Below are 18373 nucleotides of genomic sequence, written 5' to 3'. Positions count from 1 at the left end.
CATCTGTGACTCTCATCACAAGGGACCTGACCCCCTCTTCTGGGCCCCACAGGCACTGCACACAGGTGGCAGAGACGTACATGCAAGCAAAACACCCATACACAGAAAAAAAAAGTCACTTGACATCAGTCTCTGGTCTCCACATGATGCATAACTGCACACACACACACACACACACACACACACACACACACACACACACACACGGGTCGGGGGAAGAGGGAGAGGAAGAGGAAGATGTAGAAACAGTGACAGAATCTGGATTATTCTTTTTCCCATGCCTTTCCTATCATCATCTGATCCAATGGGAAATAATCAGTTTGCTGCGTCCAGACTTCAGGCAGTTCAAACTGCGTTTCTGAGCACCTACTGTGTGCCTGGCACCAATGCTTAGGTCCTTTCTTCCATCCTCTTTCCAGAAAACAAAGTGTAACCTCAGGAAAAATAGCCATTTCAACCCATGGGCCACATAGATAGTGAAATTAATTAAGGGTGGCTCCCCTCTTGTCTAAAGGTTGACAGGATACCTCAAAAGTTACCAAGAGAATCAAAGGTGAGCAAACATGTGGCCATTGCACACAGAACAGCCTGCCTACCAATGTCGCAAAGTCTGGCAGCTCGCCCAGCTTTCACAAGAATCCACCGGTGGTTGCTGGGCGGTGGTGGTGCACACCTTTAATCCCAGCACTCGGGAGGCAGAGGCAGGCAGATCTCTGTGAGTTCAAGGCCAGCCTGATCTACAAAGTGAGTTCCAGGAAAGGCTCAAAACTACACAGAGAAACCCTGTCTTGAAAAACCAAAAAAAAAAAAAAAAAAAAGAATCCACCAGTGGTGTTGTTAAGTCATAACCAACATGCCTGACTTGGGGAGCTTCTATCTCAGCATTTACATAAAGTACCACATTGAATATTTGTTGCCATCACAAAGAAGTTCTCACTATTTTTCTCTTTTATAGATGAAGAACTAAGGCTCATCATTTAAAACCAGGTCTGGTCATGAAGCCCTATACTCTTGATGTATTTTACTTCTCCACTGTAGCTAAGGGTTCTTTGTCAACTATCTCTCCTTCATTTGCTAGCTCTTTGCTCTCTTGGCATCTTTAATGAACACATCATATTAGTAGCCAGACATCCTGAGCGTGAGAATGAAGCTAGTTACCACCTCTAGATCCCTAAGGGGTCTGGAATACATTTGTACTACTTCTGGACCCTGGACCTCATCTGTGGCTTGATTCCCCAATTTTCATCTCATCCAAATCTTGTGTTCAGTACATTTCTCTCTATTCACATATGTATAATAATTTAAAATAAGATCCATCAAGTTGAACAGTAGAAAGGATTTAGTGTATGATTAAGATGAAAGGCCCTCAATGACGTGGGCTTTGGGTATGATTTCATCAAGACGTTGGCTCTGTTCTCTCTGATTTACTGTCCTTCAAATGCGAGATTACCTCTAAGGCTACATCTGCTCCTGTTGAAAGATGACCGCAGTAATTCTAGTTCCAGCATCTGGGATGCGATGAGGATGCACAGTGGAAGGAAGGGGAAAGAAGCAGGAAGACAGGGAAGCAAGATCCCGTCAGTACACCAAATGAGAGTTAGCAGCTCTGGCTCATTAGACACCCTGGGAACCAATCTGAAAGCTCAGGAAGTGACAATATAAAAGATTACTGACTAGTGTAGGCCTCTCTCACCTGGCCCAATCACTGCAAAGGCTATGGGATTATCTGAACATTTTCTAAGCTACCATCTCTGGTCTGTATCATGGCAACCCAAAGGTTTAGGCTCCTTCTTTGAGTGGCCAAAGGGGAAGCGTTAAGAGAAAAGGAAAGAGGAAAAACACTTAGTAAGCAAACCATGAAGTCCTTTCCACTCTACCCCTTGGCTACCCAAGATCCTCACACATGCGCCTTCCCCACAACACATATCCCTAGTACACATGCCGTCCTGACAAACTGAAATGTCAATAATAAGTGTATTACCTATGCACGTTGTAGAAACAAGTAATTAACTAACATTGCTCTAGCAAGGTTAATTCACTGTGTAATGCATTCCTTGATTAATTATTAGCTTCAGCCTCTTTTTCATGTAGGAAATGGTACTAAAGTGTTTAAACAGACCGAGAGAACCAGACAACCCCACCAGTAACTGACATGGCAGCCCTGCTTCTGGAGCTAAAGTAAAACCCAGTCCTGCCCAGATGTCAAGGCAGCTCCAAGACACAGGGGAGGTCACAATGCTTTAGAGGTCACTATGGATCCTTTGGGTTAGAAGGTGAAAAAGGATGGGAGCTAGTAGGAATTGCTAGCTGTCTAATGCATCATTCTCCTGTGCTTCTTCCACAATAAGAGATGCCCTGATTTTGTATAACAAGCTTCACCTGGATTATAGACCCCTTTGCCTCTCTTCTAGCCAAGTGTGACTATGAACCTGAACAATGGTTAGGGAGGTGTTCACAAAACTGCCCTGTGGTTGATTCTGGGAAACTTTCTTTGAAGACCACCTGCACATACCCATCCCGTCTTCTTCGTTTCTGCCATCTAACTCTGTGGACAGCCTACTCTCAGACCTCCTAGGACGTCTAGGTAAATGATGGGCTGCCAAAAGACCAGAGTGAAATGTCACACACATTGGCTGCAACAAAACAAAATGCTGCTCAAACCCATAGTAAAACTGAGGTACCTTTAGTGTGGATTCACAATTGTCAATGGACAGTTGCTTAGTTCACGTATACCAGTCTACAAGCTACACACAGCAAGAATTAAATACAACTGCATATGATAAAATATAAATGAAGCTGAGCCTAAACACAAACTTTCCTATTGTGAGAACATTCCCAAAGCCACCAGTGTTGGTTCAGGAGTCTAAATGATTCATCACAAACCCAGACTCCTGCCTACTTCCTACACAGTCAGCCCTAGAGAGACTTTAGAACATGGTTCAAGATATGGGTAGATCTCCAGACTTCATATCTACTGTCTAGACAACTGGAAGAAGAAAGGGGAGTGAGTTGGGCAGACACTTTTCCTTAAGGGTTTCTCTGAAGGTACAAATCATGTACCTGCCCCCCTCTACTGTCTGCATGGAAACATATAGCTATTCCTAGCTGTAAGGAAAGCTGAGGAATACAGCCTTTGTTATGGCAGCCTTAAAATGAGAGGTTTTGTTGCTATGAGAGGAAAACAGATTGCCTGTAAAAGTTTCTAGAGCCTCTGCCACACTGATAATGTTGAAAGATGATAAAAATGGAGACAGGATATAAGGAATAAATTTTCACGGGTACAAGGAATGCTGGCTTTTAAACTGAAGAAATAAATCACTGAACAAATGAAAATCTCAGAATTCTTGGTGATGTTCAATCAACTCTTTCTTTGATAGTGACTTAATTGCTGATTGAAGGGAGACCACAGCACTCTGCCCTCCTCCTCATGGCTCAAGGTTCTTCATTATCTCTCATGGCTAGAAATACCATCGCCTGCTGATTGACCTCAACCAACAAGTCTTTGCAAAATGTGCATGTCCCTGGGGATGATAGGAACATCTGTTCCAGCATATTTCCAGTTAGTCACATCCAATCTCTGATGTCTGAGACTGAAGGGTTGACTTCACTTGGGTTTCAGGTGTCATGGGGCAAAACCAGGAGGGAATAATTTCACTGAGTTTGGATTGGGAAGACACCAGACAAAAGCATTCTCAATTACTTCCTAGAGTGTGAGCCCGAGCAGCTAAAGAGTAGAGTTAGACTACTGAGAACATGGGATGGAGAGAGAGGGCCAGAAGAGGACAGCAGAGAAAGAAAACAATGGTGGCCACAAAAATTTAGGTGGTAGCTGAAACAGCCTTAGAGATTAATTTTGTCACCTTGAGTCAACCATGAATAATGTATATGGCCAATACACAAATTATGAAAAGATGCAGTGTTCTATTAAAATGTAAGGAGCAGGTGGGCACTCCAAAGCAATGCACTTACAATCTGACAAGATTTTGTTTGCACTCAACAAAAGCAAAAGAAATCATATTCTTTGAGCTGGAAATTCTCTCTGTGACTGTTTGTGGTGCTGTCTTAACTCATGCGCTTTTAATTTTTACTGTTTTTGTTTTGAGTTCTCACCTAATAACAATCATAACACAAGTGGTATTTACCAAGAACTTGGACAGGGTACTACCAGGTGCCTTTACCCCTGTTCCTTCCCTCCATCTTCATCCAATGACACCTCTGTGGTAGACGCTGCTCCCTGCACAGAAGGAAGCCATGAGCTCAGAAGGTTTAGGCAGGTGACTAGCAGCACAGACAGACTCCAAACCTGCGAAGCCAGGTTCTAGAGTCCCTGCTCAGTCCCTACACTAACATCACCTGGGGTTGGTACTTGGGAGACATGTTGATGAATTACATGGAGATCCAAACAGGTGCCTAGCTGGTTCTTGCACTTTGGATTCCTTTCTCATAAAACAGGATGAGTGACACCAGTTTTCACTGCTTCCTGTGTCCACTGTGTAGGTGATCTGCAGATTCCTCCCTAACTTTCTAAGGTGCCTTCCTTCCTGCTTCCCTGCCTCCTAATCAGATCACCGCCACTTCACCTCCTCCTCCAGCAGCAGCAGACGCAGGTGAGGTGTCAATGGCGTCACCTAGCGGTGAGAAAGAGGAACGATCATCTGACTCTTTCTCCACCTTTTCCCTCTTCAAGGGCTGTTTGGCAGAATGTGTTCCCTGCCCTTTGAGTCCTGAGTCATCTAATTCCACACTAATCTTCCTACGCACGCACGCGCTGTCATCGTCTTTGACTCCCTTTCTCCTCTTCTCCCCTTTCAGGATGTGAGCTCTCTTTCCCTCATCATTTATTTTTTACTAGTCAAAAGAGTTACCGGGTTATCTGGGGAACAGTGGGTTCTGGAATCAGAGAAAACTGCGTTTGAATTCCACATCCATCGCATTGTGAGCAAGAGGCACAACCGCTCTGCACAGAATTTCTCAAATCTATAAAGTGGAGATGAGTTGCCTACATCACAGAGTTTTAAGAATTCGGTGAATTAAAATCACCGTATAGAGCACTTCATAAAAGGACACAGGAAGAGTACAAGGACTGTCAATCATCCTCCCGTCACCACAGATGCATGAAGTAGCTCTGTTGCTGTCGGAGGGAAAAATTAAAGCCAGGCTTGCAGGGTAAATTGGTTCTACTAAAGGACCAGTCTATGTATTAACCAAACTCCTGCAAGACCCCAGTGAAACCCTCACAAGTGCCCATCTAACTTGATGGCCTTCTTAATTAAATATATGATAGTTCCTCTTTATGACAGACAGAATGGGCTAGCCTTGGCATGTGACCCTCACTGACAGGCACTGCTTTGGTACAAAAGTGTCTGCTAAATTTCAAAGAGTCATAAAGTAAGAACTTCAAGTTTCCCCTTTCAAACTGTGAAACTTAGGACATCAAAGTGGGTCTGCTCAGCTGGGCTGTGGTGGTATACACCTCTAATCCCAGCACTCAGGTGACAGAAGCAGGCGGATCTCTATGAGTTTGAGGCCAGCCCAGTCTACAGAGCTAAATGGGTCTGCTTACAACATAAAATAGAAGAAAAAAATGTTAAAATTCAGCCTGACCCTAAGGATTGGTCGCTTGCTTCAAGTATAGTGTGTATGTGTGTCTTCTCAGCTCTTCCTGTGACACATAAAGCCAGGTCAGCCACAGGAGCCTAAGACAGAGCAGTGGTCAATACATATGTCATTTACCAACGTGTCATGAAATCAGTAAAACGAAGAGAATCATCTTTTCCTCAAATAATGCTGGGCAGCTGGCCAAATAAACTCATTTTGACCTGATTTCACATTATAAAAAGTAGTCAAACACAGACCATGTGCTTAAAAAAAAATCTCAGAAACTGAAGTGATAAGCTTCTGGAGCAAAATACAGAGCAAAATCTAGCCAATGGTTTCTTACACATTCCCAAACTCATGAGACCCGAAAGGCAAATGTCATGAGCACAACTTCAGGATCAGAACGTCCCTACTCACTCCTAGAACTGAAAATGGTTCAACCTCTTTGGCAGACAGTTTGAGGAACTCTTCTAGAAGTTAGACCTACACCTGCCATGTGACCAAGCAACCCCCATCTAGGTACAAAACAAATGGAAACACATGTTCAAATAATAATGCAAATGACGGCAGAGGCGTTTGTCAAACTCACCCAAATGAAAACAACCCACGTCCTTTAACTGGGGGGTGGAAACCCAACTGCTGAGAAGAACACTAAAGATGCTTGTGGCAAGCTGCCACAAAATGTAGCTGCAGGAAACCAGAATTTGCTAGCCCTAACAATGCATTGGGGGCGGCGTGGGGGGGGATATTCCCTTTTCCAGCCCAGCTCCCTTAAGAAACTGCTGACAGACACCTTCTGAAAGGTGGCCCTTCCACAAGAGAACTGGACTTTTAGAAAAGGAGTCTCTGCTTCAAAGGGGTCTCAGCAGCAGGAAGGAAAGGGTCAGTTCCGACTCAATGAGACTGGGAAGACAGCCCAGTCAGTAAATGACTTGTTCCAATTCATGCGCTATTTAAACCAGTGGTTCTCAACCTGTGGGCCATGACCCCCTTCGCAGGGGTCACCTGTGACCACCGGAAAACACAGACATGTACATTATGGTTCATAACAGTAGCAAAATTACAGTTCTGAAATAGCAACGAAAATAATTTTGTGGGAGAGGTTTCAGAATCCTACAGTCTGCAGTCTGAGAAAACAAGATCAGCTGAAGAGTTGACAAATGAGCAAAACGCGACCTGAGAACACAAAAGAAGGTGCCGCCCAGCCACTGAACCAGATCACCAGAATCATAAGCCTACATTACACCAACTGGGAACAGGTAAGCCCCCATCTCCACACTAGCAGATCAGGTCTCTAGCCCCTACCCATCGGAGTCCCAGCAACCAGACAGCTACCTTTCCCTGCTCCCCCATGAAAAAACAAAAACAAAAACAAAAACTCCTATGAACCTGACAACCACTGAAACCATAAGCACACCCTGCACCAACTGGGAACAACTGCTCCCTGAGACAGAACCCACTAACACCGATTAGACTAAGCTGCTCCCAAAGAAACAGAGCCCAATAGCACCAATTTAACAAATAAATCCTAGTGAACCAAGACTAACAATTAGAACAAAAGAGACACCTTCACCACAGACACTGCCTGCACCAAGCAGAAGAAGAGATGAGCAGACACCAGTGCAAAAATACAGGCAACAACATGAAGACCTATATGACAACATCAGAACCTAGTGATTCTACACCTGCAAGACCTGAACATACCAAGACAGAAGAAGCAGAAGAAATCCATCCTAAAAATGACTTTAAGAAGATGATAGAGACCCTTAAAGAGGAAATGAAAAACTCCATTAAAGAGGAAATAAAAAACTCCCTTAAAGAAATGGGAAAAAAAACAAACAAAAAATTGGAAGAAATCAAAGAAAGCCAAGAAGAAATAATTAAACAGATGAAGGAAACAATTCAAGATGTGAAAATTGAAATTGAGACAATAAAGAAAACACAAACTAAGGGAATGCTAGAAATAGAAATCTTGACTAAATGAACAGGAACAACAGAAACAAGCATAGCAACCAAATGCAAGAGATGGAACAGATGGTCACAAAGCAAATCTCAACAGATACAAAATTTGGAATAACCTCCTTATCTTATTGGACCACCATGCCTTAAAGTTAGATTACAACAAAAACAAAAATTATAGAAAGCCTACAATCTCATGGAAACTAAATAATGCCCACCTGAAACATCAATAGGTCAAGGAAGAAATAAGAAAGAAATTAAAGATTTCCCAGAATTCAGTGAAAATGATAGTAGAACATTCCCAAACTTATGGGACATCATGAAAGCAGTGCTTAGAGGAAAATTCATAGCTCTAAATGCCCACATAAAGAAGTTGGAGAAATCTCACACTAGTGACTTAACAGCACACCTGAAAGCTCTAGAACAAAAAGAAACAAACTCACCCAGGAGAAACAGATGCCAGGAAATAATCAAATTGAGGGCTGAAATCGACGAACTAGAAACCAAGAAATAAAAAAAAAAAAAATCAATGAGACAAAGAGTTGGTTCTTCAAAAAAATCAACAAGATAGACAAACCCCTAGCCAAATTAACCAAAAGGCAGAGAGAACATCCAGATTAACAAAACCAAAAATAAAAAAGGGAGACACAACAATAGACAACAAGGAAATCCAGAGAATCATCAGGTCATACTTCAAAAACCTGTACTCCACAAAATTGGAAAATCTGAAAGAAATGGACAATTTTCTGGATAGATACCACATACCAAAGTAAAATCAAGACCAGATAAACCATTTCAATAGACCAATAACCCCTAAAGAAATACAAACAGTCATCAAAAGTCTTCCAACTAAAAAAAGCCCAGGACCAGATGGTTTCAGTGCAGAATTCTACCAGACTTTCAACGAAGAACTAATTCCAATACTCTTCAAATTGCTCCACACAATAGAAACAGAAGGAACATTACCAAACTCTTTTTATGAGGCTACAATTACCCTGATACCCAAACCACACAAAGATGCAACAAAGAAAAAGAATTACAGACCAATCTCCCTCATGAACATTGATGCAAAAATACTCAACAAAATATTGGCAAACCAAATCCAAGAATACATCAAAAAAATTATCCACCATGACCAAGTAGGTTTCATCCCAGGGATGCAAGGATGGTTCAACATAAGAAAATCTGTCGATGTAATACATCATATAAACAAACTGAAAGAAAAAAAAACACATGATCATCTCATTAGATGCTGAAAAAGCCTTTGACGAAATCCAACACCCCTTCATGATAAAGGTCTTAGAGAGATCAGGAATACAAGGAACATTCCTAAACATAATAAAAGCAATTTACAGCAAGCCAACAGCCACCATCAAATTAAACGGAGAGAAACTCAACATGATTCCACTAAAATGAGGAACAAGATGAGGCTGTCCCCTCTCCCCATATTTATTCAATATATTACTTGAAGTTCTAGCTAGAGTAATAAGACAACAAAAGGAGATCAAAGGGATACAAATTGGAAAAGAAGTTAAACTTTCACTATTTGCAGAAGATATGATAGTATACATAAGTGATCCCAAAAATTCTACCAGGGAACTCCTACAGCTGATAAATTCCTTTAGTAAAGTGGCAGGATAAAAGACCAACTCAAAAAAGTCAGTAGCCTTCCTATACACAAATGATAAAAGGGCTGAGAAAGAAGTCAGAGAAACATCACCCTTTACAATAGCCACAAATAATAAAACATACCTTAGGATAACACTAACTAAACAAGTGAAAGACATTTTTGATAAGAACTTTAAATCTCTAAAGAAAAAAATGAAGAAGATATCAGAAAATGGAAGGATCTCCCATGCTCATGGAGAAGTAGGATTAGCATAGTAAAAATGGCAATCTTACCAAAAGCAATCTACAGATTCAATGCAATCCCCATCAAAATCCCAACACAATTCTTCACAGACTTGGAAAGAAAAATACTCATCTTCATATGGAGAAACAAAAGACCAAGGATAGCTAAAAGAATCCTGTATAATAAAGCAACCTCTGGAGGCATTGCCATCCCTGACCTCAAGCTCTGCTATAAAGCTACAGTAATAAAAACATTGGTACTGGTATAAAAACCAACATACAGACAAATGGAATTGAATTGAAGACCCTGACATTAATCCACGCACATATTAACACCTGATTTTTGACAAAGAAGCCAAAACTATAAAATAGAAAAAAGAAAGTATCTTCAACATATGGTGCTGGCATAACTGGATGTCAATATGTAAAAGATTACAAATAGATCCACATCTGTCACCATGCACAAAACTCAAGTCCAAGTAGATCAAAGACCTCAACATAAGTCCAGTTACACTAAACTTAACAGAAGAGAAAGTAGGAAATACACATTGGCATGGGAGATCACTTCCTAAATATAACACCAGCAGCACAGACACTAAGCACAACAATTAATAAATGGGACCTCTTAAAACTGAGAATCTTTTGTAGGGCAAAAGACACGGTCAATAAAACAAAAAGACAGTCTACAGAATGGGAAAAGACCTTCACCAACCCCACATCTGACAGAGGACTGATCTCCAAAGTATATAAAGAATTCAAGAAACTAGACATCAAAATACTGAACAATCCAATTAAAAAATGGGCTAAAGAGCTAAACAGAGAATTCTCAAAAGAAGAATCACAAATGGCTGAAAGACATTTAAAGAAATGCTCAACATCCTTAATCATCAGAGGAATGCAAATCAAAATGACTCTGAGATACCACCTTACACCTGTCATAATGGCTATAATCAAAAACACTAATGACAGTCTATGCTGGAGAGGATGTGGAGCAAAGGGAACACTTCTCCACTGCTGGTGGGAATGCAAACTTGTACAACCACTGTGGAAATCAGTATGGCAGTTTCTCGGAAAATTGGGAATCAATCTACCTCAAGACCCAGCCATACCACTCTTGGGCATATACCCAAGGAATGCTCAATCATACCACAAACATACATGCTAAACTATGTTCATAGCAGCACTATTTGTAATAGCCAGAACCTGGAAACAACATAGATGCCTGTCAACTGTAGAATGGATTAAGAAAATGTGGTACATATACCCAATGGAGTACATCATGAGGTTTGCAGGCAAATGGATGGAACTAGAAAAAATCATCCTGAGTGAGGTAACCCAAACCCAGAAGGACAAACATGGTATGTACTCACTCATAAGTGGAATCTAGATATAAAGCAAAGAACAATCAGACTGCAACCCACAGAACCAGGAAGGCTATAAAGCAGGGGATATCCTAGGATGACTGTGGCTTATAATAAGTTTTGGTTTTATTCAATTGCTGAGCAAGCCTCAATCAAACATTTCACTGTTAGGATAAGAATTTATACTGTATCAAGCTGATAATAGAAAAATAAGTAAATTAATTTTAAAAAGGGACAAATACTATAGAATTGTATTACATGAAATATATAGAATATACAAAATCATAGAGACAGAAAGATTAGATGTTATCTCAAAATGAAAAAGAAAGTAATATAGAGCAATGATTTTGTAAGTACAGAGTTTCTGTTTTGCGTGATGGAAAAGCCCCACAAATGGACAGTAGTATCAGGACATAATATCATGAATGTAATTAACCAATACAATTAATGTTATTAATGAATATCATAAATATATCATGAATATCATAAATATATAAATTATTGAATGAATACTGCAAATGTAAAAAAATAAATAAATAAAATAAAAAGTGAATTTTATGTTGCATGGAAAAAATAATTTTATGGTTGGGGGTCACCATAACATGAGGAAGGGTATTAAAGGGTCACAGCCTTAGGAAGGTTGAGAATCACTGATTTAAACCTAATAAGCTCCTGTCTGTACCTCAAAGATAACTTGGTGATCTCCAGGCCCTTCCCCAGTACTACATTAATTAAATTCCTCCTTTCTACTCTTCACCACTGCTCATCCCTCTAACTGACATGTTGGGACCAGTGGCCAAAGCTAGCATGTTGGAACTTCTGGAGCCTTGGCTCTTACACCAAAAGTCTGTGGCAGCAGTGGACACGCTTTGGAGTTGCTCTTCACAGAGTCATTGTCTTCCTTCTACTCAACACCTCAAAGTCTAAAGAAAGGCTGCCCCTGAATGATTAAAGCATGAACTGATAATAATCTTCTGGATTTGTAGAACCCACAGTGTCTGGTCCCCTTCAATGATATCAGAACATTAATGTTTGTCTAGAGAGAATCCAGGAAACAGCCCCAGGAAAGTGATATTGCCACCAAAGGAAAGACACCTCCTTGACTGGTGGAGACCTCTTCTGTGTGGCCTTCCATTTCTAGTCCCCTTGCACTTCCTTCCCTGCTCTCCAAAAATCCTCTTCTCTACACAAGTTCCCCCAGGCAGTGCTTTTGGGGAACGCTAGCACCCTCCTTTTTTTCTTAGTGTGCCAGCCCTTGAATAAACCTGACCTCCCTCCCACCAACTGTTGGCTGCCTAGGATTGGCTTATAAGCAGTGAGTAGGCTTTGGGTTCAACCATATTTGCATTTCTATGTCGCAATTAACAAGAGAAAAGCAAACAAAAATTCAATAACTCATATAGAGATATACACAGGTAAATGCTCCTTACAATAACATTATGGCCCAATAAACACATTCTAAGTTAAATAAATCCCAAGTCAAACTATTAATACCTCACTTGCTAGGCATGGTAGCTTAGCTGAACACTGAGGTCTTGGTTGTTGACACTGTCATGACTATGTTGCTAAGAGGAAGCAGCAGCTTGTGTCTACTACTCAGATCTTAAAGGAGTATCATGCTTCATATCATCAGCTTTGGAAAATATCAAGTTCAAAATTCAAGGCACAATTTTTACTAAATATATATCACATTTTTACCAACATAAAGTAGATAAATTCCAAGCCAAACCATCATACGTGGGAGATGATCCATAGATGGAGATATACCTGAGGAATAATAAGTAAATTTCCTATCTGTACCTCTTAGTTCAGCTACAAATAGCATATTCAAGAGAGTCAAAAGAGGAAAGAGTATAAAAATGTATAGGTGACCAGGAAAAGCAAGATGAACAGGTATGGTGGTTTGAATGTGAACTCCCCCATAGTCTGAGGCATTTGAACCCTTGGTCCCCAGCTGGTAGCGCTGTTGAGGTGGTTGTGGGATTCATGGGAGGTGTGAGTGTTCACGGCCTCACAGTACTTCCAGCTTGCTTTCCCGGCTGCATGCTTGCTCAAGATGGGAGCACTCAGCATCCCGTTCCCGCTGCTGTGCCTTGCTGTGCCTGCCACTTGCGGCTGCTCTCCTCTGCCATGCTGTCATCCCTCTGGAACTGTGAACCCATGTCCACTCTCTCTTCTGTAAGGGGCCTTGGTCCTGGTGTCTGGTCACAGTAACAGAAAAGTGACTGATACAGCATTTGGTTTGTACACTTGTAGGTTTAATGTGTGGCTAGGAGACCTCTTAAGTCTCAATCATCTCTAGTGATTTAAATCATCCTTCTCTTCCTGTTACAGAGCTAGAGGAGTCACCCTTACAAATGAAGATTTATATATATATTCCTGATTCAACAATAACTTGTACTTTTCAGAGGCTCTGTTGTTGTCAATCTCTCAAGTTAATCCTCAAGCCAAAAGAGTCTTATTTCATATTGGTATATATTCCAGTCTCCTATCCAAGCAATGGACTACTACTGTTAAGATCCTTGAGACTCTGGGTTCTCAAAAAGATTCTATTGAGACATTAGAGATGCTAACCAGAAAGAAAGACCCGGTCCTGGAGCAAGTCCCACCACTACCAGCAGTATAGCAAGAGAGCACTTAGAGTGTGTCAGACCAGAGCTGAGAACACATTTTTAACGAGAAATTTAAGAATGAAGTCATAACACATATTGGCTGGAGCTTAGAGCATCAGGAGGACCACAACAAAGTTGGGGAGCTTCAGGCTAGGAGAGCAGTCCATAAGAAGTTCTTGTTGCTTCTAGATTGGTTATAGTCAACAGTCCAGGGAACTTACTCATAAGCTAGGTCAGCTGTGATGAGCTTTAAGTCAGGGATTCAAAGTACACTTGAATGTGTTATGTAGTCTTTCCAGTTTTTTTCCCACGGTTGTTAATTGGTCAGTTTTCCCTCCCCATTTTATGCTTCTTATAATTAAAGTTAAAATGAACCTAGACATTTTCTCTCCCCACTGCTCAGCAATAATAAGAACCAGACTCTGGCACATACCACATAGGTGAATCCCAAATGCATTATTTTGAGTGAAAGAAACCTGACTTAAAATATTTCATAGTCTGATTTCAGTTATATGACATCTTAGAAACACTGAAAGTACAGGAATAAGGTTGCAAGGAGCTAGAGACCAGGACATGAAAGACTTCTGGAGATGATACAGACGTTGCGTGTCCTGATTTTTGTGGTTATTGTATGGTTACCGTGCACTTTTCAATATTCCACACTGTGTCTGAAAAATGAAGACCTCTACTGTACACAGCTTGTGACTAAACAGATGTAACAGCTTGTGTATATTCCACTCCATGTCTCCTTCCAGGATACAGGACAGGAGAAGCAAACTAGTAAAAGTTCTCTGTTCTAATTCACATGAACTGTTATGGTTTAGATCTGCTCTCTGTCCCAAAGGTCATGTGCCAAATGCTCAGTCACCATCCTGTGGTCTAACGAGGATGTGGTGGAGCCGTCAGCAGGTGGGATCAGATTGGAAAACTTGTGAACATGACCTTGAAGGGAGCCTAGAACCCAGCATATCTCTGTCTCTGTCTGTCTCTGTCTCTGTGTCCTCCTCCCTCTCTTTCCTTCCTGGTCACCAGGGTATGAGCACTCTTCTCCCACATGTTCTCACTGCCACGATGCTCTTTCTGTAGTCCTAAATACTAACTAACCTTCCCCCATTTTAAATGATTACTCTAGGGTATTTGCCTCAATGACAAAACATTCCCCCAGATTGAGAAAAAATAGTATAGCTACCAAATAATTTGCAAAGATACTTCTGATATGCTCTTAAAAAGAGGTCATAAAATAACAACGTGAGTTTTGTAAAGAAATGATACATGGAAAAAAATTATAACCAGAGGATTTTACAAGAATAGTCTTTGTTTTTACATACAAATGTTTTATAGTCACTTCTAACGATCCTATGTATTTCTGTCTATCCACTGTAATGTCTTCCCTTTCGTTTATTGTTTTGAGTCTTCTGTCTTTTTCTTTATGCTAGTTAAAAGCTTGTTGATCTGGTTAATCATCTAAAAGAACAAAACCCAACTAAGTTTCCTCGACCTGTTTTTGCTCTTCTCTATCCTGTCTTGCTTACTTCTGCCCACCCAGTTATTCCCTTCTCCTAGCATGGCCATGGTCTACTCCTCCAGACCCTGCTCTGTAAACTCAGCTCCCTTACTTTTCATCCTTTTTTCTTACAAATTCCTGACTATCAAATCCTCTCTGAAGGCTCCTTTTACCATGGCCTTTAAGACTTTAGAAGGTAAGCCAGGCAGTGGTGGCACACACCTTTAATCCCAGCACTTGGGAGGCAGAGGCAGCAGATCTCTGTGAGTTTGAGGCCAGCCTAGTCTACATAGTGAGAGTTCCTGGATAAATAGAGTGAGACACTGTCTTTAAAAAAAATTAGAAGGTGATGTTTCTTTTTTTGCTTGTCTAAATCATGTTTATTCTCCTCTGGCCAAATCAGTCACTATAAGTCTTGTAAGTGTGTCTAATTTCCACATTTTTGTGAATTTTCAGTTCTCCTCTAGTTACAACTTTTAGTTTCACTGTTAAGATAAAAAGGAAGTTGATAGGATTTCAATTTGTCTTAGTTTGTTGAGACATCTATGGAAAATGTTCCCAGTGCACCTGAAAAGAATCTGTATTCTACTGTTGTCAGAAGGAATATTATAGATGGGTTTATTCAGCCCATTACTTCTAAAACATAGTTCAAGTGGAATGCTTCCATACTGATTTTTCTCCCCAGAAGGTCTTTCACTGTAGAGAGCAGGGTGCTGAAGTCTGGTCCCATCACTGTGGTGCTGACTACTGCTCCCTCAGATCTGCTAATATTGGCTTTTATGCTTAGGAGCACTGACAGTAGTTTCATGTATATTTCTAAATGTTACATCTTCTAGAATAGAGTCCTTCAGTGGCAGCATATGGCATTCACTGTTCCTTCTGACCTTCTTCATTGTTCTTCTGATTTTGAGGCAGGATCTCCCTGGGGTCCCCAAGCTGGTCCTAAGCTTCTGTGACAGCCTCCAGTGTAGGTAGGACTATGGGCACACACCACCTCACCTGGCTGTTAGGACAATCTTTTACCCACAATCCCTTTTGTCTGAGGTAAGTGTAGCTGCTACTGCTCTCTTTTGGATATTTTCACAGGAAACATCCTTTTCCATCCCTTTATGGACAGTCTCTGCATCTTTAAAGCTAAAATGAATTTGTTGGGCAGCATATAATTGCATCTTGACTTTAAATCTACTCAGACCATTGTCTTTTAACAAAAAAAAAAATTAACCCATTTATATTTAAAGTTATCACTAAAAGGTGAGAACTCACCACTTCCATTGTTTTCTGCCTGTTTTACACTTCCTTTTTTCCTGTCTCATTGTCCTCCTTTGTGATCTGTAATTCTTGAATTTTTATTTATTTTTCTCTTTTATGCATCTACTATAAGTATTTAATTGATAGTTTCCCTGGATTCACATAAAATAGCTTGTAGTTGTGACATTTTACTTTAGGTACTATCAGCATAAGTCACATGGCATACAGAATCCCTGGACTTCTATTTCTCTCCTGATATTTGATTTTTAAGGTCCCAGGTTACTTGTTTCTATATTCCACCTCTATGAGTAAAATTATTATAGTTATTGTTACCTTTATACTTTTGCATTTTGGATTTTATATCAAAGTTAGTTTACTTGTTCATTTCTATTACACTGATATTAATAATAGTTGTCATTGAACAGTAATTCTCTTTTTTTCCTAATCTCTATTTTCTAATTCTCCTATAGTTTACCTATGTAATGAAAACAAAGCTATCAGTTCCCTATTATCAATATTATTGTGTCCAATACACAAGGAATTTTAGGGCAGTAAGCCACCTTAGAGGATTTAACAGATTTCATCCAACAGACTTAACAGATGACTAAAGCCAACTTTGGGGTCTGTCTTTAAGGTACAATCAAGGCAACAGAAATGTATTATAAAAATGATTTTATAAATCAGCAACTAGAGTTCATAAATAAAAGGAATGATATTAATTTGTAGTTATGTCTAAAATTTTCTTTCCAAATTGTTAATAAAAAATCAGAAAAATTGTGAGCTGGCCATAAAACCCATCTTCTTGCCTCTCTTGCTGCATGGTGGCAAATCAGATAGATGCTAGGAAGAAAGCTTGAGGTCTGGTGGGAGGAGGGGGATTGGAGAGTGTGGTTGCAGGAGGGGTTGGGGTGAGTATCAAAACACAGTGCATGAAAATCTCATATAATTAATAAAAATACTGTTTTAAACATAGCCAAGAGAACTTAAATCTTTATCCTAAGTTGTCCATCACCACTAGATTAAAACCTTCCTAATTCTCAACTAGGGCTTACTGCTAGTATCCTGTAGGAGAAAGTACAGAGCAAGATGGAGACACAGGCTGTGTCACCGGGAATCTAACCGAACCCTCCATTTTCATCCAGGCTCATTGAAAGCCAAGGTGATTTTTTTAAATCAGGATTGAATTTAGCCAACTAATGTTTTTTATATAAAGTATCATGGCAGGTGACTCTTCAAGCATCTCTCAGGGTAGGTGGTAGAATTTTCACTATTCAAGGAGCATTATTTTACTTCTGGAACATTCTAGAAATTGGTACTGGTATATTGATTGTTGATAAGTTATCCTGATGCTCTGATAGCCACTCTCCAACAATATTTACCGTCAAGCTCACTCACATGAGGAGTGGAAGAAGTAGGTCCACTCCCAATTCTAAATTCCAAATGTGCCAAACATCTGCTGGGACTTATTCAAGCTAAAATATTGCCTCAAGAATCTGTCTGAGGCAACTTGGAAGCCTAATAGATGATTGAATCCATGTCTCAGAAAGCATCCCTGAATGAGGAGCTTATCTCAGCATATTCAACATAATTTTTCATGAAAGCAAATTGGGGTGCAGAAATAACACATGGAAAATAATTTAGACAACTCTTTAGACAGAACAAAATTAAAAATGCATTATTTCACTATGCCAAGATAACTAGCTGCATGCATTGCCTTCCAAGCTCTTTTCTGTGTATTTGTCAGTGATGTTTGTGAACTTTTCTTAAATTCAAAACCAATATATAATCCTACTTTGTGCTTACACTATTTACTTAACAATAAAATCACAGAAATTTTTTCATGCCAATTATCACATGACAAACCCTTACAGATGAGTAGTTTGATAGATTTTATAAATTGTTATCTGACAGTGGTTAATGTAATGGGTTTCATGATGACTGTTTCCTTAATATTACTACCTGAGAGTCAAGTAGTTAACCAAAAGGACACGCACCTGTCAAACGCGTGTAGTGTTCGTGAAAAACGGCACAGCTGATCCTGCCTTAGCAGTGCTGAGAGCCCCAGTTTCATGACTGTTTGGTTGAGAATAGATTTCTCTACAGAAAATCAGAAGGCAGAGAGTCCACGCTCTCCATTTGTGTTATACATCCAAAAATACGATAAAGGGGTAAAAAAAGACAAGCCATGAATTAGAAACTACCTGTAGCACACATAACTGGGGAAAAAAAAAACCCACTAG

Source organism: Onychomys torridus, chromosome 9 (genome assembly GCF_903995425.1).
Source record: "Onychomys torridus chromosome 9, mOncTor1.1, whole genome shotgun sequence".
NCBI lineage: Eukaryota > Metazoa > Chordata > Mammalia > Rodentia > Cricetidae > Onychomys > Onychomys torridus.
The sequence above is the reverse complement of the archived record's forward strand: the minus strand, read 5'-3'. Positions refer to the sequence as shown.